The sequence below is a fragment of the Lissotriton vulgaris genome, chromosome 2_1 (assembly GCF_964263255.1).
Source record: "Lissotriton vulgaris chromosome 2_1, aLisVul1.2, whole genome shotgun sequence".
Lineage (NCBI taxonomy): Eukaryota > Metazoa > Chordata > Amphibia > Caudata > Salamandridae > Lissotriton > Lissotriton vulgaris.
Window position 1 is genome coordinate 1,822,403,210 of NC_141687.1, and position 23,495 is coordinate 1,822,426,704.

Consider the following 23,495-nt stretch of genomic DNA (forward strand, 5'->3'; position numbering starts at 1 on the left):
AAACCTGCCATTCAGTACCACCTACTGTGACCTTTCAGTTTTGACCTTTGAACTTTGAACGTTACCCTTGGACTGACCTTCCAGCCTTTCACTTTGAACTTTGACCTTTGAACCTTTGGTGTGACCTTTTGACCTTTCCCTATGAACTTTACCATTTTACCTTTGACCTTTCAACCTTAACCTTTACGACTATTAACCTGTCACTAACCTAATTTCCTAAAGCACCTTAACCACATGGCTGCTAGGCGTTTTCCCGTCCTGCGCTAAAAAAACAAAAAGTCCATAAATCATGACGAGCTGGCCTTGTCATCCGCGCACGGCAGGTAAGCGCCATGACGAGCCCAGCTCGTCATTAGCTTCGAAGGGGTTAAAGATCCTACCTCGAGAATTTGTCTGCCCGTTCCCTTTCAGCCTGGATTGCCTCTGTCAATAACAAATAAACTTGGCAAAAACATGTCAACTTGAGTGCCAACCGCCACCCAGAAAAAAAGGGGGGCTAAACTCCCCTTTTTTCTGCCCCCCAAAAACGGGGAACCAATCGAAACTCTGCAAAAGAAACCTGCACCAAACACTCCGATCCAACGAGAAAAGGGAACCACTAAAAACCTTAAAAATGATCCTACGATGAAGGAATAATGCAAGCCACATGAGCGTCGAAAAAAGAAGTCCTGGCAGCACAAACCCCTTCCAAGTCTTCCAATTGCCATGTGTACAGACCCAACCGATGTCCCAAATGGCCAGTCCACAACCCACCTGGCCGTCGCTCAACCGATGGAATGACTCACCTGAACGTAAAATCCTAACAACTTATCTTAAGAGAATAGCAGCTACCTCCCCCCAGGCCCCTCTCCTCACAAAGCCATGTGCCAAAAAATATGTAGAGAAAATGAAGTATCCCCCCTGACCAGAACACATTGCTAACAACAGTACATGCCCGACTCCCTAATACCTAGTGCCTGCTATGCTCCGAACCCATGGGCAGCCTTCCAATACCCTGAGTGCCAGCAAACCCCACAGCAACGTGGTTAACCTAGGACCAATTCACCCCTTTGCCACCCCAATGAGCCAGAACAAACCCCTGCCCAGAGAAAACTTTCACACAGGGAAGAGCCACACGTCCCAGAGCCCAAGCCAACAAAAAACGATATACCTGCGAACTGAAATCCCACCTAACCCTCTCCAGACATATGAAACAAGTCTAAGAAAAACCTACTGCCAGGAGACACCTAGGTGAAAAATATAATCTAAGAGCTCGGATACCCAAAAGGCCCCAGAAGAAAACAAGCCTGTTCATAAAACAAGTGTACGTCAAAAACACTCCCTGCAAAATACAGGCAACGCCCCTAAACTGAAAAACAACCCCTGGTCACCCCCATGACTCTTCCCGCTGACAAACACCTGCCATAAATTGTCTCAGGCCAGAGAAAGAACTGCCGCAAGTAGGAGCTGAAAAAGAACCTACCACCAGCTGACAGACCCTGCGTTGTATACATACCAAAGCTGTTCCGGTATTGCGGTCGGAATCCTAACCACCTAAATGGCCAGTACACAGAAACCCCTCCTCTGCGAATGAAACCAAGCAGCTGCAAAATTCCCAGTTCACACCAGGGATAAAAAAATGCCCAGAACGCCATATAAAGCCTAAACAAACCTGCAACCAATTCACAAACTGCACAACCCTAGCCGCCTGCTTGTAGATAATTTCCACTGCTGCCAAGATGTAAATCCTGTTTTTGCGGGGCTATATCAATGTTGGCTGTAGGGTAGTCAGGGCTGGTAGGATTTTTTGCAGGAGATTGGGTAGGGCGTTGTCAGGTCATTAGCTGCCTCTACACTATATCCGCTTGTTGGCTGGTGTGTAGGTGGACCTGTGCATGAGGAGGTCAATTTTGCATTCCTTTGACAGATTACTATGGTTTCGAAACGATGACTTTCAGTGGGATGCCGCATCGGGAATTGAACCCTGGTCCCGGGCTGTTCTCTGCTTACGGGTCTGCCGCCTCTAACCAGTGAGCCACACCACTCCACTTGTACACAAGCCTTCATAAAAACTCCCCTCACGCTCCTGATCCTGACTGTGTAGCTATTGTCCTATCCACCCCTCCCCGGGTAGGCCTTTCCTGAAGGGGCCGGCACCTACAGGTAACCACTTACGGTAAGTATAGGCCTTCCAGTTTACATTTGTCAACGGCACCGTAAGCCGCTCGGCCAGCTCATACCTCTCTTCTTTAGACCCTCCTTAGACCGTGTCTCCTTGTGAAGTAGCTTCAACCTTACAATGTTTTCCCCCCCTTTAAACGTGCTCTTTCGTGGCCAACATCAAATGCGCACCTGGGGGCTTTTTGCTACACCCATGTACAGGAGGTTTTTATTAAACTAGCTCTTTACTCTGCAAGGCTCTTTACCTAGCCCCTCTGTCCAGTATTCATGCCACTCTCCACTTAGTGCCTGATGCCACCACTTCACCAGTCCCCACACCTCGGACTCTAATATAATTACCCATGTGGAGCTTACCACCCGGCTCCTCCCATACATCGTCACCCTTTGTCTCCACCGACACCATTTTTGGTTTGGCCCGTGGAACAACCATCTCATTCCGCTCGGTCTCTAATATATTTACCCATGTGGAGCTTACCACCCTGCTCCACCCAAACATCGTCACCCTTTGCCTCCACCGACACCATTTTTGGTTTGGCCCGTGGAACAACACTCTCACTCCGCTCTTTAACCGATTCACCTACGGAGCTTACCACCCAGCTCCTCCCAAAAATACTTCACCCTTTGTCTCCACTGACACCATTGGCTCCATGCCATTTGCTCAACCGGGTCCACCGTCTGAGGAACCCTCACCAAGGGCCGCGCTCTCATCCGGGCCCCAACGCCGCTGCCCACATGGGCTGCACCGCCTCCGGTGCCTGAAAAAATCTAGGAGACACATGAGAAGGCACCCCCTTCCACATTGTCCCTCCACTCCCCTTCCTCAGGGAAGTCATCATAATACAGTACAAACGATTCCTCAATCTGTATAGGATCCATCATGAAACCCACACTGCGGGCCTCAGCCGACCCAACATTGCCTACACCAGCCCTTGCGGCCTGTGAAAATACTCCTGGCGAGGGAGCCGCTGTACACGCCGGTACTCCCCCCTGCGGTGACTGCAGCGTCTGTTTTACGTTGGAGTCAGCGAGGTCGCACCTGACCTTCGTTTTCTGACCACGCCGCCGCCAGTACGGAATGTGCCGCGCAAGGCTCCACCCCCCTTCTCCTCATTACATTGGGGCCGGACTTCGCCCTGCTGACTGAGTCCTGTTTTTCGTTGGGGCCAGCGAGGTCGCGCCTGACCTTCGTGTGCTGGCCGCGCCGAGCTCCCCCGCCGGAACGGAATGTGCCGCGCAAGGCTCCACCCTCCCTTCTCCTCAGTGCATTGGGGCCGCACTTCGCTCTGATGAATGAGTCCTGTTTTACGTTGGGGCCCGCGAGGTCGCGCATGACCTTCGTGTGCTGGCCGCACCGGGCTCCCCCGCCGGTACGGAATGTGCCGCGCAAGGCTCAACCCTCCCTTCTCCTCGGTGCATTGGGGCCGCACTTCACCCTACTGAGTCTGCCGACCTACGACGCTCCTCAACTTATTAAAAACAAATTTGGACTGGAGTGCTGGGAGCGCCCAAAAACTAACTGGCCTGCAATCTCCCCTGGCCCAAGGACCACCCTCGAAAAAACCGAGCAGCACCCTGCCCCCTGAGCCTTAAGTCACCGTACTTATCCGGGAGGGCGGCGGAGGGGGAGGGGTCCCCCTCCGCCACATCCCCACTCCACACAAAACATCCTGAAAAAACCAGGCGCGGGGGAGGCCCCGCGTGACAAACTCCCCACTCACCATAACCAACCCCAAAAGACCCCAAACCTCACTTCCTCATCACAATGACTGAAATGCTGAACTGTGCCCCTTAAGGTGGACTCACTCTGGTGGAGGGGTACTAAGGTACCTGTAGCCCCCCAAACCCAGAGCCCCTAAACCCCTTTCACCCAAGAAGAAAAAAGGATCTATGCTCTCCCAAGCGTGCACCCCTGCCACCGGAACCAATTCCCCCTCTGAAAATCCAAAAGACCTCACCTCACCCTCTCCCCCTTTCAGGACCTGCTAAGGAGACACCCCGAGGCTGAAACTCCCCCCACCCCCCAAACTGCGCCATTCCCCCTCCCATACAAGAACTGCCACCCATGACACCACCCCACCCCCCGCTTACCTCGCTCCCACTGCCTTCGCCACCGCTTTTCTAGACCGCAGGCGGTCCTGCTCCAAAACCGGGTTCATTGTTAGGCGTTTACGACGTGCAAGCAACCAACGCCGCTGTTATGTCTCCAATTAATAAATCCCTGTGACCTGCTCCGTCCAGAAGCCGAAGCCATAACAAGCCAAAAATAACTAAACTGCAGCACAAAAATTTCCCTGACTAAAATAAAAAATTTCCTGACTAAATGCTCCCAGCCACCAGGTCACCAAAGAAAAAATTCTAGAAAGCTGGGGACCAGCTAACAGGAATACTCAAAATTGTGACAGGAACACACAAAATGGAGGAATAAATATCCCTTGGGCTAGAAAATAGCCCAAACAGCCCAACAAGCCCAACCAGCCCAAAAAGCCCAACCAGCCCAAAAGGAAGGGGGAGCAGAGTCCTGTGCCGCTCCCATTCCCCAAACATCCCGGGGGGCAGACCTCTCTATGCTCAGCTGCCCCCCAAGATCCCCTTCTCCAATAACCTGAAAACTGAAGAAATCAAACTCCTCCATTTAAATAGATAACAACAACCCATACGACTTGAGGAATAGAGTCTCGTTACTGATCTTCCTTTTCTGGCCAGTGATACTGAAAGTCGTGTGGCATTCTAATTGGAGAATATTTACAGCAACCCCTTGGTTGATTTCTATTCTGGGTTCACACCTAGCTACAGACTCAAAACTGCCATACTGCCAATCCGTGACCGTGCCCTTCGTGTCATAGACAAAGCGGAATTCTGCTTACGGATCTTACTTGACCTGCCCAGTGCCTTAGGTACTGAAGATCGGGGATCCTTCCTGACAACGTTAACCTCATAGATGCTATTAAACATCTCTCCCCAGTGCTGCGCTGTCCATTGGAACTAGTGCTGAATGGATGTCCAATGGTCGTGCGCAGCACTGGGGAGGTAGTGCTGCCGTCGGCCAATGCACCGAGGCAACACTTAAGGGGTTAAATATCACTTGATCTTTTGTTGCTCAACCTCTGGGCTGGTTCTACTCCAAATGGGGGAACTGCTACAACAAGTGAGAATCGAGCATTCTCTTACCAACCGTCTTAGAGTGCCGTACAGAGTCAGCCCAGCATTTCTTTCCATCCTCTACTCTCTTCGGCCCTTATATGGAAGCAGTAGAGCACATTTACTTGACTAAAGATGTGCCTAGAAACAGTGTGAGGATGATGCACATTTATAGCAGAAGATATGATCTGAAATTGACTTCTTTTGTTTTCCTCAAACTATGACCAATTTAAAACCGTGGAAGGTACACAATTTTCTGACCCACAAGGCTGAGTGTATGTTCCTCTCCTGTACCATCTCTGACTTCCTTTCTAAATATTGTTGCCTACTGATGTTAATTCTGAATATTAATTCCGCAGTTGAAAACATTGGGCTTTGTGTTGGAGGCAAAACATTCACACAATCATGAACATGGAATAATGCAGGTCTTTGACCAAGACCGCCAAAAAGCATCTAAAAATTCACTTCTGAGGTCGACATCTAGATGATGATGTATGGTTCCAGTTTTCTGATATAGTGGTATGTGAGTTTCCAGTTGCATGTTATCCCTTGCTTCATGTATCCAATGTTCTTGCATGCCTTTCCTCATGAACCCAATATCCTGCTATCTCTTACCTCAATAATACAGACTTCTGCCATCCCTTTCCTTACATATCCAATTTTCTGCCATCCCTTTCCTCATATATCCGATCTCCTGCTATCCCTTTCCTCATGTATCAGATCTTCTGCTATCCCTTTCCACATTTATTTATTTTTATTTATTTATTATTTGAAAATTTTTATAGAGGGCGAACAAGACCCAAAGGGGCATTGAGCGCTGTGTAGAGTTGTCATCAGCAATTATACAAAACATAAAGAAGGTAAGTGAAATTACAACCTGGGAGAAAACATTTAAGAATAAAGAGGAGGGTGTATCAGGCGCTCTGAGTAAAATATCATACAATAGAAAGACCCACGATGTGCGATGTGCATCAAGGAATATTAGCAAAAAAAATGGGAACGAGCCCAAAAACCAATAGTTGATGCAGTTAAAGGAGCTATCAAGGACAGGAATAAAAAGAAGGTAAAAACATATACAATATCATTTACAATACTTCATGCTTTTGGTTATTAATAAAACACACAAGCATATAATTAAGGTGAGTGAAATTACAACCTGTGGAAAAACATTCAGGAATAAATAAAAGGGGTGTATCTGAGGTGCCATAGAGCGCTCCGAGTACAACATCATAAATTAGGAAGAACCAAGATGTGTGATGTGCATCACGTAATATTGACTGAGAATGAACGAGCCAATTCAATAGGTGATGTAGTTAAAGGAGCTATCGAGACCTGGAAACAAAAGAAGATAAAAGTCATATAGTACATCAGTGACAATACTTCAAGATTTTGGTTATTAACCCTCTTGCGCGCTAGCGGTTTTCCCGCTGTGTGCTGGGTTTTTCGAAAACCCACGTTACATGACGAGCTCAGCTCGTCATCAGCATACGAGCGCCGTAGCTGATGACGAGCTGAGCTCGTCATCAGCATCGAAGGGGTTAACAAAACACATGAGCATGATCAGTGCATTAACGTTAATCTTTTAAAGGAAGTAGTGGGAGGATTTGATCTGATCTCAGATGGCAAGGAGTTCCAGGTTCTCAGAGCAAGACCGGAGAACGCACAGTTGTACGACCTTTTCTTTTTGAATCTTGGAGGTTTCAAGAGAAGGATGGACGTACTTCTGAGGTTCCGGCTGGAGCCCGATAGCTCAGTTTATTTGCTAGGTAGTATGGGGTATTGTGGTATATGGCTTTATGACTTAGGCAAGCTATCTTGAGTCGGATTCTAGCTTCAATAGATAGCCAGTTTAGCTGCAAAAGGTCAGGTGAAATGTGATCAAATTTCCTAGAACCTGTCAAAAGCCTGGCTGAAGCATTCAAGGTAGCTCTGAGTGGGGCCAAGCTGGCTGTGGGAAGTCCTGCGAGGGTCACCAGCCGATATTTCAATCTAGGGATAATCTGGGATTGGACCGCCGGCCTGAGATCTTCGGGGGTGGAATGGTTTGATTTTCTTCAGTGTGTTGAGATGGAAATTTGCTCCCTTAGTAGTAGCACTGATGTGTGCTTGCATGTTTAGGTGTTTATCCAAGGTAATACCTAAAGATTTTACAAAGTCTACAAAGTGAGTTCAGAGCAGTTAGGTGCTTAATCCAGTGAAGAGTAGGAGCTGAGTGGTTAGGTGGGGTGATCAAAAGAAATTCTGTTTTGAGAGTGTTTTGTAGGATGTGATTCTGGGTTAACCATTGCTGAGTTTGGGTAAGTGCAGCATTTAAAGTTTTTATGTCCCTGTCGACCCAATCCCTTGTCTAAGATGAGGAAGGGAATTTGAAAGTGATCAGACCAGTCACAGTGTAGGATTGCTCCTATTTGTGTAAGGTTGTCTTTTTCAATGATGAGGTCTAGAGTGGTGCCTTTGTTGTGAGTAGGGCCTTTACAGAGCTGTGAGAAATTGAGGTCAGAGAGGAAAGTCTTAAAGGAATGGACAATTGGATCATTTGTGTCATTCCAGTGAAAGTTGAAGTCTACGAGGAATATGTGGCAGATTTGATCCGAGCTTGAGCTAATGAACTCCATGATTTGCTCTGTGATGACTAGATTGTCACCAGGAGGGTGATAGATTGAGTGTAGCACACAAATCTTCTTGCTTTTGTTCCAGATTTCAGAGACTAGCTGTTGTGAACAAGATAAGACAGTACAAGATGATTGTTCTATTGTGAGGTTGGAGTGATGAATGCAGGCAAAGCCCCCTCCTGTTTTATCGAGTCGATCACTTCTGAGAATAGAGTAGTCGGGAGGGATTAAGATGTCAAGAATTGGGTAGAGTACAACTTCTGTAAATTGTAGCTATCATTCCTCTGTGCGGGGGTGAAACTCAACGCTTCTCTGTCTTCAAGGAGAACTGCAGCATGCTTTGCACCAACTCTCTGACTACTGAGATATCATGTTTGAGGTCATCAGTCTTCTTCTCAAGGTCTTGATTGCTCAAGCACTTATTTGCAGGAGTAGCCTCCTCGGGTAGGATAGGTTCCGCTGTGGTAGTGTTAGTAGATGGTTGGGTAGGACCATTGGCACAGTTACATAGGGAGATAGGGTCATGCTCGAGATAGAGATCAGACTTAGGAGCAAGAATAGGGAGAGGCTGTGGATTTAGGAGGAGTAGAGGATTGTGAGGCGTGTAGTGTTGTGTGGGTGAGTATCTGTTATTGTTCGGCGTATAGGAGACATCAACAAGGTTCCTGGCCATGAGATTGTAAGATCCAGATCCTAAGGGGTGAGTATCCGATCCTGCCTGACTGTTAGGTTTGGTAGGGTGGTCATCACTCCTGTTATTGGAGCGAATCGTGTGTGATAGGAGTTGTGGCAAGGTAGAGGGGGGGCATTGATGCAGATAGCAGCAAGGAGGGGGGTACTTGGGTCAGTTAAACATTCATCAGCACGAGACAGATGTGGGTTTTTCAATGTCTTGGTGTGGGGGTCATTTAAACCTTCATCAGCACGAGACAGACGTGGTTTTTCAAGTTCGTGGTGTGGGGGTTGGAATAGCACCTGTTAACTTGGGTCGAGCCGAGGGGGGGTGTGTTGACAGGAGCTTGGGCAGTGGGGAGTATTTCCTGCATGAAGCTGTTTCTCTAGGCTATCAAACAATCACCCAAAACCGTATAGGCTAAAAAGGAGGTGGCCTAGCTGTTGTGTTCAGGCAAACATTACATATCACTAAAGTTGACAACATCACCATAAAGAATTGTGACGCTCTTATCACCAGATGCAATTCTACACCGTCTTCCTCCTGTAACTTCCTGCTCCTTTACTGACCTCTACCTAGCAAGGCGCATTTCCAGACGCACTTCTAGACACAGTTTCAAACCTGATAACAATAAACTCCAACTTATGCGTTCTGGGTGACCTCAACACTTGGATAGACAAACCCAAATTGACCCATCCAAATACAATAATCACTGGCCTAGACGCACTAAATTTGCATCAGATTGTCCAGAAACCCACACACATCGCTGGCCATATTCTAGATGTCATTTTTGCTAAACTGAACTAGTTACCTTTCAAACTATAATTCCAGTCACATGGTTGCTTTCCAACATAAAACAACACTAAGCGACTCACCTAAAACTACCTTACATCCATCCACCTATCGACCGTGGAACAAACTCAATTTGAATTCAAAATGCTAAATGTGCAATTAAAGTATTCTATAAAATACTCAATGAATTTCGCAAACCAAATTGCCTAGAAGTAACTCATCCTGTTACTCAAGATTTCACAGACAAACTGGCAAATCATTACACTGACAAAGCAGAAACGTTGGACTCATACTTAAAAGAATGACAAAGCACCAGCACTAACCCTTTGACAAAACAACAATCCAAGAATACTCTAACCCAGCCTGTCTGTTCCTTCCAACACATCTCACACAATGAATTTATGGACCTGGTCAAAGCAAGCAGGCCTGCCGGCAGCCCTTCTGACCCGTGTCCACCACAAAATTTCAAGACAATTCTTTTAACAACCTCTGCTGCCACTCCAGTAAGAAGAATCATCAACGATTCCTTAACTACCGTAATATTTCCAGAATAACTCAAAAAGTCCTGAAGAAAACAAACTTGGACCCGCTAAACCTTGACAACTACAGACCCATTACAAATGAACCTTTCCTGGGCAAACTAATAGAAAGAGCAGTGGTTGGCCATATGTCACAAAGCATTGAAGAGAATGCCATACTTTCAGACTTCCAAACAGGTTTCCTTCCAGGAAGAGGCACAGAATCTGCCCTCCTTGCCGTCTGGGGTGACCTGAAGAACACAGTAGACCGCAACGGAGTTGCCGCGCTTCTCCTCTTGGACCTCTCAGCTGCCTTTGACACGGTTGACCGTGATACTCTAAAACAAAGACTCTATGAAGCCGGCATAAAGGAGACTGCTCTAGACTGGATCGAGTCCTACCTTTGAAACAGAACTAATGCCATCCATACCCCACCTTTCTCATCTAAACCATACTCCATAAAAGCAGGGGTCCCTCAAGGCTTGTATCATCTCGCCCTAGCTTTTCATCTACATGAAGTTATTACCGGTACTGATCAATCAATTTCACCTCACATGATATAACTATGCAGATGACACACAAATACTCCTTCAACTGGAATGCCCCAAAGACATTGGAAACTCCCCAATTTTCAGTTGTCTCAGAGCCATGGATCAGTGGATGACTTGGAGCCACCTCAAATTGAATTCTTCCAAAATGGAAATAGTCACATGTTGCAATTGGAAACATTATTACCCGCTTGCCGCCTGGCCTGATGAACTGGGATCACAACCTAAAGTATCGAAGGAAGTAAGAAACCTCGGAATGACCATGGACTCCGAGCTATCGATGAATGCCCAAGTGGACAAAGTAACAAGATCAAGCCTTGCAACTATAAAACGCTGCAACAAATTTTCCCTGATTTTGGATTTCCACACAAGGTCAAGCAACTGTCTCCCTTGTTCTGTCCAAACTCGATTACGCCAATAGCCTCTACCTTTAACAACCATGAAAAGACTACAACGGATTCAGAACTCAGATGCCAGACAACTCTTGCATACCAAACTGTGAGACCACATCTCACCTGCCTTGAAAGCCCTGCATTGGTTACCGGTTGCCAGAAGATCCATGTTCAAGCTGCAATGTATCACCCACAAAGCGATACATGGAATGGGACCGCTCTACATCTGGAATAAAATCGCCAAACACACTCTAAAATGGCACCTCGCCTCAAAATCCCAAGATACAAGAAAAAAACTATGGGTGGCACATCCTTCTCTGTTCAAGCAGCCAAACTATGGAACTCTTTACCCCCCAACATAAGATCCACGGACAACCACCTTATCTTCAGAAAACTGCTCAAGAATTGGCTCTTCCCCACATAAGCACCATACGCAAACAGAAATTTACAGCATATCCCTCTGTATATAATCATTTATTTTTACTGTAGATATGTACCTCAAGTCAAGTCAAGTCAATAAACTTTATTCGGTTGTTCGTTTTGACAACCATAAAAGTATTTACATTACAATTAATAAAACACATATTCATTTAAAAAAGAGAGTTCAATTGTAATTAAAAATCACAAGATTAAGAGTACTAGACTATATCAGACATTGAAGACCGTTTAAAAATAGAATTCCTTTAGCAACAAATATAAATAACAATTCATATATCAGTATTATTATCCTTCCATGCTGTTTCTGAATTTAACTGCCAACTTTAAAAAACTACATATAAACAAAGTGTATTCACAGTTTAGCAGCTGTAGAAAATGTTGTGCAGGGCGAAATTGTACAAAGTTCAATTTTTTCAAACAGGGTTTCAAGTATAGCTTCCTTGGTATGGCATAAAAAGGACAAAAGAACAAAAAGTGTGCCAGGTCTTGCGGAGACTTATCGTCGCAGCCGCAAGCCGGCAACACTTGACCTCAATGAGAACCCCTAGGAACAGCCAACAAAAAATGAAACAGGTTGAACCTGAACCTTGTCAGCAGGAAACGGTCATAACTCGACATTTGCCATGTCAGGTAGGGTTCCGTAAACAAAGTGCTTTTAATTAATATATGGTTACGTACACTTTCTTTTTTTAGTTCACATGATTCCCTTTCCTGTTGTCTAGAGTCAATAAAAGCATTTTTGACCGTAATAAGATCCATTTTAGTGATGGATTCCGGAAATAGAAAAAGTTCAGAGCGGCCTAGATCAGTAAAGCACTTAGATAAGTACTTAAGCCAAGGAACCTCCTTCCTGTTATCCCATGTAAGTGCTTCTCTTAGAATAAGCTTGGTAAGTGGGATATTGTCATTTAGCCAACAATTCATCCAGCATAACAGGGGATTCACTGCAATTTTATCACATACGTACGGAACCCCCAGTTCTTCATGCACAGTAAAATTTGCTGTACCCCTGGGGACCCTTAAAATCTGTTTTAAAAAATTATTTTCAACTATCTGTAGTGCATCCAGAGGAACATATCCCCATATTTCACTGCCATAACATGCTGTGGTAACGCTTTTGGCCTTGTAAAGTTGGAGTAGAGCGGCAACTGGGCTATTTCCCATTTTTCTGGAGAAATCCAAATTGGCCGCATTTACCCTAGTAACATCTCCCTTCTTTTTTTGGATCACGGGTCCCCAATTTAGTTGACTGTCAAAGAGGACCCCGAGGTAGGAGAATGTGTGAGTTACAGGGATTTCTACTCCAGCTACATTTAAGCGATTTGATTTTTTAAAGCCTTGACCAACCTTCATTATGTAGGATTTGGTGTTGTTAATACTTAAATCTCTTGTCTTCATAAAAGAGTAAAAGGAATCTAATAGAATTTGGAGTCCATTGGCCGTACTAGATAAAAGGACTGCGTCGTCCGCATATAATAGAACCGGCAGTCCTTTTCGACCAATATACGGATAATCTGTGTTGGTGCTTAAAAGGTGCTCTTCCAAGTCATTAATGTATAGGTTAAAAAGGAACGGGGCCAAAATGCACCCTTGTCGGACGCCCCGATACACTCCAAAGTCTTTAGTCACTTTTAGGTCCTTGGTGTATCTGACATTCGCTTTAGTATCTGAGTGCATATCTTCTAAAAAATTTACTAGGTTTTTATCCACGCCCATTTTTTCCATGGCGCCCCAGAGCTTCTCCCGACTCACGCAATCGAAAGCCTTGAAAGCCCTGCATTGGTTACCGGTTGCCAGAAGATCCATGTTCAAGCTGCAATGTATCACCCACAAAGCGATACATGGAATGGGACCGCTCTACATCTGGAATAAAATCGCCAAACACACTCTAAAATGGCACCTCGCCTCAAAATCCCAAGATACAAGAAAAAAACCATGGGTGGCACATCCTTCTCTGTTCAAGCAGCCAAACTATGGAACTCTTTACCCCCCAACATAAGATCCACGGACAACCACCTTACCTTCAGAAAACTGATCAAGAATTGGCTCTTCCCCACATAAGCACCATGCGCAAACAGAAATTTACAGCATATCCCTCTGTATATAATCATTTATTTTACTGTAGATATGTACCTATCTTTGTGTATTGTTTTGTATAAACATGAAGAATAATTATATTTAAAAAAAATTAAAGTACAATAACACTTTAAAACCAGAGTTTATTTGGTGCATATTTGGTCTACATGTACTTCTTCCATTGTGCATCTATGTATCTTCCATGTACTTGGATCTGTGTGTTTGTTACTTTCCTCCTGACAAGTATATCCAATGCACTACACTATTTCTCATCCTGTACCTTTAGCAATATCTTTAACCTACATATACCTACCTCCGTTATGCATCTATATACTTTCAATGTACTTATGGATCTATTTATTGATCACATTCTTCTAATTCAGCATATCCAATGCACTACCTTATTTCTCACCCTATGCTTCTCTCAATATATCTTCTAACCCAACTTTGACTCATCTCAAACTTCTTTCTAGTATTACTACTCTTTCCAATGCGCTACCGTATTTCTCACCAGATACATCTATTAATAAATACTCTATACCCACTCTCTCATTTATCACAAACCCCATACCACTACTATGATCCCCAGAATAACCCTTTCTAGACTCTCCCTTACTATACCCCGCTTTGCATCATCTGACACCTCTTTTACTATTACAATCTCCAAAACAAACCTTTCTAAACTCTTCCCTCTGACTCTTCCCCTCCACAACCCCTTTTTACTCATCCAAAAGCCTCCTCCTACCTCTATGACCTCCAAAAAACAAATACTTCAGTCTCCTATCCTTCCACTATCCTTTTCAATCAAAATACAAACTACCATGTTCACTTCTCAAATTTCATATTCCACAAAACAAATTCCCACTAATCCTTTATGGGTACCAGAGTAGCGTACTACTCGACAAAAAAACACTTCAATAAGCAAACATTATATAAATGCAAACCTTTTTCCCTCTTCTATCCCTCTGCTACCTTTCTCTATCCAGCTAAACACATTCACCACCCAAACTACTTTCATATTTCACTATTCTAATTTTCAACACTAATGCTTTCTTTATGGGTTCTGGAGTAGCGTGCTACTCGCCAATAAAGCACTTCAACATCCCATCAGGGTTACAAGCACTATATAAATGTAAACCTTTTTCCTTTTCTACCCCTCCCCAACCCTTCTCAATCCAAATAACTGACTAACATATCCACCACTCAAATTACTTTCATATTTCACTCTACTAATTCAACACTAATCCTTATGGGTTGCAGAGTAGCGTGCTACTCACCAAAAAAAGTGCTTCAAACCCCATCAGGGCTAGCAAGCACTATATAAATACAGACCTCTTTCCTTCTTCTATCCTGCCACTACCCGTCTCTATCCAAATAACTTGAATAACATATCCACCAGTCAAATTACTTCATATTTCTTTATACTAATTTTCAGCACTAATCCATTATGGGTTCGGGAGTAGCGTGCTACTCGCCACAAAAGTGCTTCAACACCCCTTCAGGGGTAACAAGCACTATATGAATGCAAACCTTTCTCCCCCTTCTAACCCTTAGCTATCCTTCTCACTCCAAATAACTGACTAATATCCACCACTCAAATTACTTTCATAGTTCACAATATTAATTCACCACTAATCCTTCATGGGTCCCGGAGAAAGAGCTGTATAAATGCAATACAATACAATACACATCAATATGAAAACCGAAACAGATACAAAAAACTCAAAATGAATATGGGGTAATGAGGTTACCACTCGGAATCCAAAACTCATCACTGTCAGAAGGCATCTGACAGATAAAGACAAGATCTCGACAGACTGGCCACTCTCGGGTGTAGCGAGCCTCCAGCCTTGACAGCTCTAATATGAAACACGAAAAATCTGCTAACATTGTTTTGTTTGGTGCGAAGCATCAATCAAAAGGTTTAATGAAGATTTTTTACATGTAAGTTGCAATCATGTCAAGCAAAATGTGTTCTGAAGTGTTTAAGTGTAGAAGATGTAGCTGTAAAGGCTGGAGGATTGTAACACCCAAAGAAGGCAGTTATATTACTCACATCGATTATATTCGTTTTTGTGCCATTATGGTTCTAGACTTTGGTTGAGATTTGCCCTCCGCTTCCTCTTCTGAGCCCCGGGGTAAGCAGTCCCTGGAGAGCCTGAATTGGAGAGTTGTGCCCCAGATTATTGTTTTGACCTCCATTGCCAGCCGGAGACAATTGGAACCCCATCCAGCCTTTGCTTGGGCCCCAGGCTACAACGCGACAGGCTGCTCATCAGCTGGACAGGTTGCCCTTGATCCCGAAGGCAGCAGTAGCTGAGGGCAGAGATGAGCGGACACCCCCGCAAAATGGCGGCTCCTACCGCGATGACCTGCCGTGAGGAGTGATGTGTCCAGGTGGGTCAGGTGGCAGGGGATGACAGGACCATCCTTTCTTTCCCCAGGAAGTGCGGTGGGGCCTGGTATACGTTTGATGTGGAGAGGGGGCCCCTGCACACTCGAGGCTGAAGCAGATAGCTGCCTGATCCTAACATGGCTGCCAGTGGTGATTTTGTCCCCGAGCTGAACTTTTTCATTGCGCAGCCCTACAGATACATGCCTGTCCTCACGATGGAGTCCGGATTCCCTTCTGACCATGGTTTCTCACTCCCCTTGCACCAATCTGTCTCTCTCAGAGCGCACCTGATCATTTCCCGGACAGCGGAGTCTGAGCATTGTGTCCGTCGCCCGGTGGAGCTGCTCAGCTTAGCTATTGAGGAGATCGGCCTTGGTTCATCCCCTTGCCCGTCACCTACCCAGCTGGACCTTGGACTCAGTGTCTCCCCTTCTCCCTGTCTCTCCCTTATCCCCTGCTCTCTTCTTTAAACTGTGTCTTTTTTACCGTGGAGACTGAACACTCTGACCGATGTCTCATGCAGCTATAGCGGAGTCTAGCTCTGGCTCACCCCCTTGGCCGTCACCTACCCAGCCGGATTTCGGACACTGATTTTCACTGTTCTTCATGGCTCCTCTGTCTTCTCTGCAACTACTCGACTGCTATATTCACACTGAGTACCTTCCCCCTTCAGACCCCCCCTGTCCTTATCCACCTGCCTCTATCCGGACTATCTGTCCCCTCTATCCTCCACCTTTCCTATAACGTGAGTCTTGGTTAAGTTACGCTCTAATATCTTATATTATTGTGTCAAGATCACATCTTTCTTTCCTTAGCATTTATTGTTAATTGTAATCCTAATTGATGTAACAATGTAAAAATGTTTTGATGCTCCGTCCTCATGTAAAGCGCTCTGATACCTTCGGGTCCAGCCTATACCCTGTTCCTAACCTCACACCAGGACTTTTATTCGATGAACTCCTCTTGAACAATTGAGACCTAGCTATTTTGACTGATGCTCGGTGGAGCTACCCCGCTAGCTATAGGGGGGATGGGCCATGGATTCCCTCCTCGGCTGTCACCTATCCAGCCGGTCTTTGGACAAACTCTCCTTTGTCTCGCCTGATGTGATCTTCTTCCTCCCCCTGCACCCTACCCCTATCTGTTCTACTCTTCTCTTCTTTCCAGCTCTTGTCCTCTCTGTGAACTTTCCCTCGTCTGTAGAGACCTAGCTATCTGACTGATACCCAATGGAGCTACTCTGCTAGCTATAGGGGAGACGGGCTGTGGATTCCCTCCTCGGCCGTCACCTACCCAGTCGGTCATTAGGCAGACTTCTCTTCGTCTCTCCTAGAGTCTTTTCCCTCATCTTCTCCCTTTACACCTGCACCTACCCCCTCCTGCTCTCTTTGTTTCACCTTTCTTTTTTCTTATACAGTGTTGTATATTTTGATGTAATGTGTAATTTTTCATTATGTTTCTGTAACATTATGTAACCCAATGGAAAGCGTTTTGACACCTACGGGTCTAGCCTACCCAGCTGGACTTTGGGCAGACTCTCCCTCATCTCGCTTTCGCATTCTCCCTCCCCCCTCCCTTTACCTTATCCTCTTTCCCCCTCTATGCTCCATTTTCTTGTCCCCTTCCTAATGTTATTAAGTTGAGACCTAGCTAATCGGCCGATGCCCGGTGGAGCTACCTGATAGCTATACAGGAGATGGGCTATGGACTTCCCCCTCGGCAGTCACCTACTCTGCCGGACTTTGGGCAGACTCAGACTCGTCTCTCTATCCTATTTCCCTTCTATCTCTTTACCCTACCCCCTCTCCCTTCTTAGCTCCTTTCTATTTCGTCTTGACAGTCTTGAAATGTTTTTCTAGTAACTGATGTAATTGGTAACGGATGTAATTTTGTAACTTTGTGGTACCTTATGTAAAGCGCTCTGATACCTCCGGGTCTAGCCAGCGCTATATAAAACTCAAATTAATAAAAAATAAAAAACATACTAGACCAAGTCTCTCTGAACAATGTTGTCATATAGAATTCAATGAAGTCTCGGATTCTCTGTTGATGAACAGACACCCCTTCATGCCACAGCCGACAGCTCCCTGAAAGGCATACTCTAGAGTCTGATCATCTATGTTTTGTACTCAGGCCCTTGACAATACCTGTTTAGTAGTACATTTGTTGCTTAGTGTATCTGTCCGGGGGCATGTAGAGTATTTATTAGAAGCACATAGACATTCTACTTAACGTCTAAAAAGAGACTTAAGGGCGTGCCTTAATGGTGAGGGTGGCTGACTTTGAAACTGGAAGACCAGGCTCGAGTCTGACGGGAGGCCTTGAAAATCCTGTTATTCTGGGCCAATCACTTAATTTCCACGTGCCTAAAAAAAATTAATGTGTCTGTCTGTAATACAACTGGTGCTCCTGTATAGTTCTCTGATACCTTTGGTCGGGTTCGCACTATAAAAAAACTACAAACAAAATGTATATAAAGTGCATAGAAAAGCTGCCATGGCAATAGTTGGCCAGTGGCAGAACTGAATTAATTTCATAGGAGTAAGAGTAGTGCAGGTGGCCTACATTCTGGGCACTTGTACTATTGTTCTCAAAACAGAGGGCTACTCTGAGGCGATGAGCAATACAAGCTGCATGAATCCGACCTACTATAATTAAGGAAGAGCACAACCTCTGTTGCAATGTTTTCCATCTTTGCATGATGGATGACATCATACGTACATAGTTGTCTTCCCTACAATTTCTCCTCTTAGCTCAAAACCTAGAGTAAGAGATTTGCTAAGACAAAGCGCTTCAATGCCTTTGGGTCAGTCAAATTAGCACTCTACAAAGATGTCTCCAAAAATTAATCTGACATGTAATGTAACCAGCGTTCATGTAAAGAGCTTCAACACCTTTGGATCGCTCGAGTTCACATTATATAAACGAGCTTCAGAGAAACTGCAACAGGAGTTGCCCAAGCCTTGCCCTTAACTGTGCTGCAAGGTTAGGCTGCTGAAGGTCCGGTGATCAAGACTCGCTAAACCTACAAGCAGGGAAGCAGGAGGAGTTTGGGGGAAATCTTCACACTTTGAAGTCGGAGAAAATTAAGGAGGCGATTTCAAAAACAGCATCAGAAGTGTCTGAGATTTCATCTCGGTATTTGAACGGGGAGATAAGGTGATAGGTGCCAAAGCTGAACCACCGAAGATGGGCAAACAGTGACATGAGCAAGAATCAAAGAAAAAAATAGTCTCCCAAATGACCACATAAACAATGAAGCATAATGTCAACAGTAATTGTGCAAGTGCTTTGTGGAAGGAAACCAAACACATTAAGCATTGGCAAATGCAATAGATTTCACCTATGCCATTAATAATACTTTTTTTTTAAGTTTAAGGTTGGTGAGCAGTTGTGCAATAGTTGTGCAATATAAGTTAAAGAAACTCTATAAATGTTATGACTTGCTTTTTGAGAAAGGCAATATATTGTGTAGTAACTGGTGGTAATATAAAGTTCGCTCCTTTACCTAGTAGTGGAATTCTGATGAGATACAGCTGGGGCTGCCAAATTTTAAGGAAAAATGCCTTCTTGCGAGGAATTATGGAAAGATTTAGTATACATTGAGTTAAACCTAATTTGATTCAAGAACAATCAACTCTGAAGTCCTGTGACTGAAAATCAAATCCAGACTTTCTCATATTATTGGCAAGAACTACTCACATGTTGAAAAATGTACAAGGCCATGATTACAGATGTAGCCAGTGGCTCTTCAACGTGGTGAATGTGGGACTAGTGTGAGAGAAATGAAGTGTACATAAGCTGTGTACACACCACTGTTTGTGTGTCTTCACTTTCCCTTAAATAAACAAAAGCAGGCATTTTAAATTAAGCAGGCAATAGAGGCATGAAAAGATAGCTAACTAGACCGTCAGAAACGTTGCTCTTTTTTCCAGATGGATAACATTTTTTAAGTTGTCCCCTGGGAAAGAATGCACATTAATAGTATCCAAAAATATGATGATAACTCAGGTTGCTGGACAAGTAGAAAACCAGCTGACACCAATTGCATGTTTTCAAGCATTTTCCCTTTCTGTTCTACGGATATCCACTCACATTTGGCAAGTGGGCATGGTACTCTTGTGGTCACAATAGCCCATGTTCACACCGCTAGGCAGTTAGACACTCCAGTCAAGAATACAGTCAAGAACTTTCCTTTAGCAAGCAGTATCACTTCAACCAGAGCTCATATTTCCAATCTCACAGACCCAATGAAGCAGCTCATAAAACATAAACAACAATGTTAAACATCCAAGCTTGGAAATTACAAGTCCTGGATTTAGTGCAGTCATCACTTGGCCCTATAACAGCCGCCAGAGAGAACTAGTGACTTTGTCAATGTTTAGTTAGACATGTTACATAGTAGCTCAAGCTGCTGTACAACAAGGCTTAAAGTGTTTCAAAAAAGCACTATGATGCGGCCAGGGTTGACCGCATCATAGGGCTTACTTTTGAACTTTAAGCCACAGCCGCTTGCCTGCTGAGTACCATGTTTTTAACTAGTTGCGCTGCTAAGCGCTCTGCAGGCGAAACCTAAAAACTTGTGCACTTTGTGCCCAGAAGATCTCGGAAAATAGTCAATTTGATGTAAATCAGACTCAAAAGTACACTGGTCATTGAAATAAAAAAACAGATCTGACAAGTGTTGGACGCATTTGTAATAAAGATCACTTCAGGTCAATATGAACATAATCTGAAACAGATATGTGTTTTAAACGAAATAATGGTCACACCTCTTCAGAACCTTTTAACGAGCGCTTGTTTGTAGAGCTGTAAAAAAGTATAAAAACGATAAAGGACAATTTTCCCCCACATTTTTTCAAACGGGTTTTGCTGTTACACAGTAAGTTCTGTGGTATCACAATATATATTGCGTGCAATAAAAATGCATAAGTGTGCACAGGGGTGTAGTTGGCCCTATAGAGGTAACTTACCTCAATTTGTGAGCTTACACAGTCTGTACCTCTAATGATTATGCCGTTGTTGGCTTTCGTGTTTCTTCCTTCCGATCATCTGTAAAGTGTTCTGATACCCTCACGGGTCATGTTTGCGCTATACAAAACTTTACAAATAAATAAATAAATGTAAAGCACATAATCAGGCACATAATATAATATTATTTTCATCTCTACGAGACCCAAAATCGGTCTCCTTGAAAGCATGAAAATATATTAGAGTCACTGTAAGCAATGTTTCCCACTCGAGGCCGCTAATCTCAGTCTGCAATAGCGCCAGTCACCCGGAGGACTCAAGGTTGCAAGCAGGCCTCAGATCACCAGGCTGTAGTCGTTCCAGCTCCACATGGCAGATGTCGCCCCTTGCCGGGCCACGCAACCCTGAACACAGTTCCAGGATGACAGCACTGCTGCCTAAGCATTTTTAGGACAGTGACCTAGAATCCGAGTTGGGAGCCCCTCAGAAGCTTATCCGCAAGGTGTCCACCTCCGGACAGGTCCTGCAGAGGGTGAGCAGAGCTCCAAGATGGGAGTGCACCTATTGCTAGGGGGTGAGCTGGAGGGCGAGGGGAGCGTACAATTAACAAGAGGGTAAGTTGTTTGAAACAGGATAGGACATGCTTGGTATGGACGCCATGGTAAATCAGAATAACTGAGGGAGAGGCGGCAAGCTTGAGAGACACGAGTAGAGGGCATGGCTATGGAGAGGCAGTGGAAAGGGCAAGTTGAATAGAGGCAGGAACGAAGGGCATGCTGAGAGGATCAGGACATGCTGAACAGAAGAAATGGGGTGATAGTTGGTGAGAAATGTAGCATTGTTTGCTGAGATGTGATGTTAGGAAGGAGGACATGTTTTAGAACAATTGGCGTGGGCATGAAAAAAGACAGCAAACAAGCACACAAATACATGCAGCCTGGAGGAGATTAGATAAAGGTAAACGGTAAACGCTGTGTAGGGGAAACCTAATAAAAGAAGTTCCACCATGCAGATGTAAACAGTAGCTGGGCCCTGGGTAACTAATAAGAGACACACAGGAGGAACAACAGGAAATAGTATGTTACAACCAATAGAAATCGAGGAAAAGTAAGTGGCAAGCACAGGAACTAATCAAAAGTTGGGGTGGGATGTAGCCCTTTTAATATATTAAATGCAATAGATTTCGCAGGCAAAACCTAAAAAGGAGGGACAAAGAGGAAGGATTAAGCAATAGCAAGCAAGCATTTTTGAATGACATTCAAAGGGATGAATAAAAAGGCAATGGGTGGGCTGCAAGCCCACAGAGGGAATACAGCATGTCTCGAAGAGACAGTGCTTGCGCTGCCTAGGCTTGACCTAAAAATGGAGGGGGTTGGTTTACATAATGTGATGAGCTGTGCAGTGGAACGGTATATGAGACAGTCAACCATTCCACAGATCCTCAAAAAGATAATGGGCCTCAGAGAAATGGTTTTAATTTACCCATTTCACACCTGATCAATAGTTATTAGACCATACAAATCTTAAACTATTTGTTCAACCTTTGCATACTACAAAGGGGATTACCTCAAAGTTCCATTCTCTTTGACCATGCTCTTCAAACTATACAAGGAACCCCTCTGATCGCTTCTGAAAAACTCCAACATTTCGTACCACTTCTTGACCTTATAACTTTACATAGAAGTAGCATCCCCTGAGAACATTGTCCCCTCTCTGATTTTTGATCAAATTCATGCCCGGATGAGCCATCAGCACCTCAAAGTAAACCCTTGATAACAGAATTTGTGCTGGTTCCTCTCCCTTCGACTGGAAAATCCCAGGCAAAGTGTGGCTAATTACAACCAACATCCTTGACTCATGCCTAGCCATCCATACCTGTCGCCTTGCCATCCTTGCCTGTTGCCTGCCATTCTTGCCGTCACCTAGCCATCCTTGTCAGCACTAAATTATCAGGCTTCATGCTCAACAATAAGCTCATCCTACAAATCCACATGAACCCATCAGCAAAGACAGCAGAATTCCAAATCAGATTTCTGCTCGTCATTAATCCTTACATATCCACTGAAGAATTTAAGCAAGTGGTTCAATCTCCAGTCTTATCAACATTAGACTAGGGCATCTCTTTGCTTGATGGGATTCCAAGGCTACACTTTGCTCCCCTGGAAGCAGCGCTGCATGCTGCACATAGGCTAATTAATTAAATTAGCTGGAAATCTAGAAATAGAGTTCCAATTTGTGTCCTTTTCAAGTCAGTTTTCTGGAAAACCTATAGGATTCAATCTCTCCGAGTTACTGCACGTGATTTGTGTCACATGCACAGTGCGGTAATGCCAGACAGTAATAGTAAACTTGGTACTCAATATTAGTGAATTAGAAAGAAGCAGAATCTCAATATGAGGCTTTGAGCTCTATTTATGTTATATTATGTTTTTATTGTAAGTGCATTTGCTTAATTCGTTCCACTACTTGCATAGTCATGAAGCGCATCTGCAATCTAGCCGTCCTTCACGGTTTTGGGGCTCTCATTGACCGGACCCTAAGTGGTCTGTATGATTGTGTTTTGCCTTATTTAGATGTAAGTTACACTGGATAGAGGTTCACAAGTTTGCGATAGATAAAACATAATTTAATGATAATGATATTATTTGTTGACTTAATCATTTTATGGACTTGTGCTTTTGGAGCATTGTGTGGAAGTGTTCATTGGCCAAAAGTCTTTGCCATTTCATTGGGTGACATATACAGTTGTTGTTATTGTTTTGTGTCATTGTTTATGTTATTG

General features: G+C 44.4%; 1 protein-coding gene across 1 annotated transcript in view; it reads left to right on the forward strand.

Moving 5' to 3' along the window:
• The window catches only part of LOC147733335 (uncharacterized), a 496,040-nt gene that overhangs the window by 384,076 nt on the left and 88,469 nt on the right, over positions 1-23,495 (forward strand). The gene's annotated exons all lie outside the window — the stretch shown is intronic.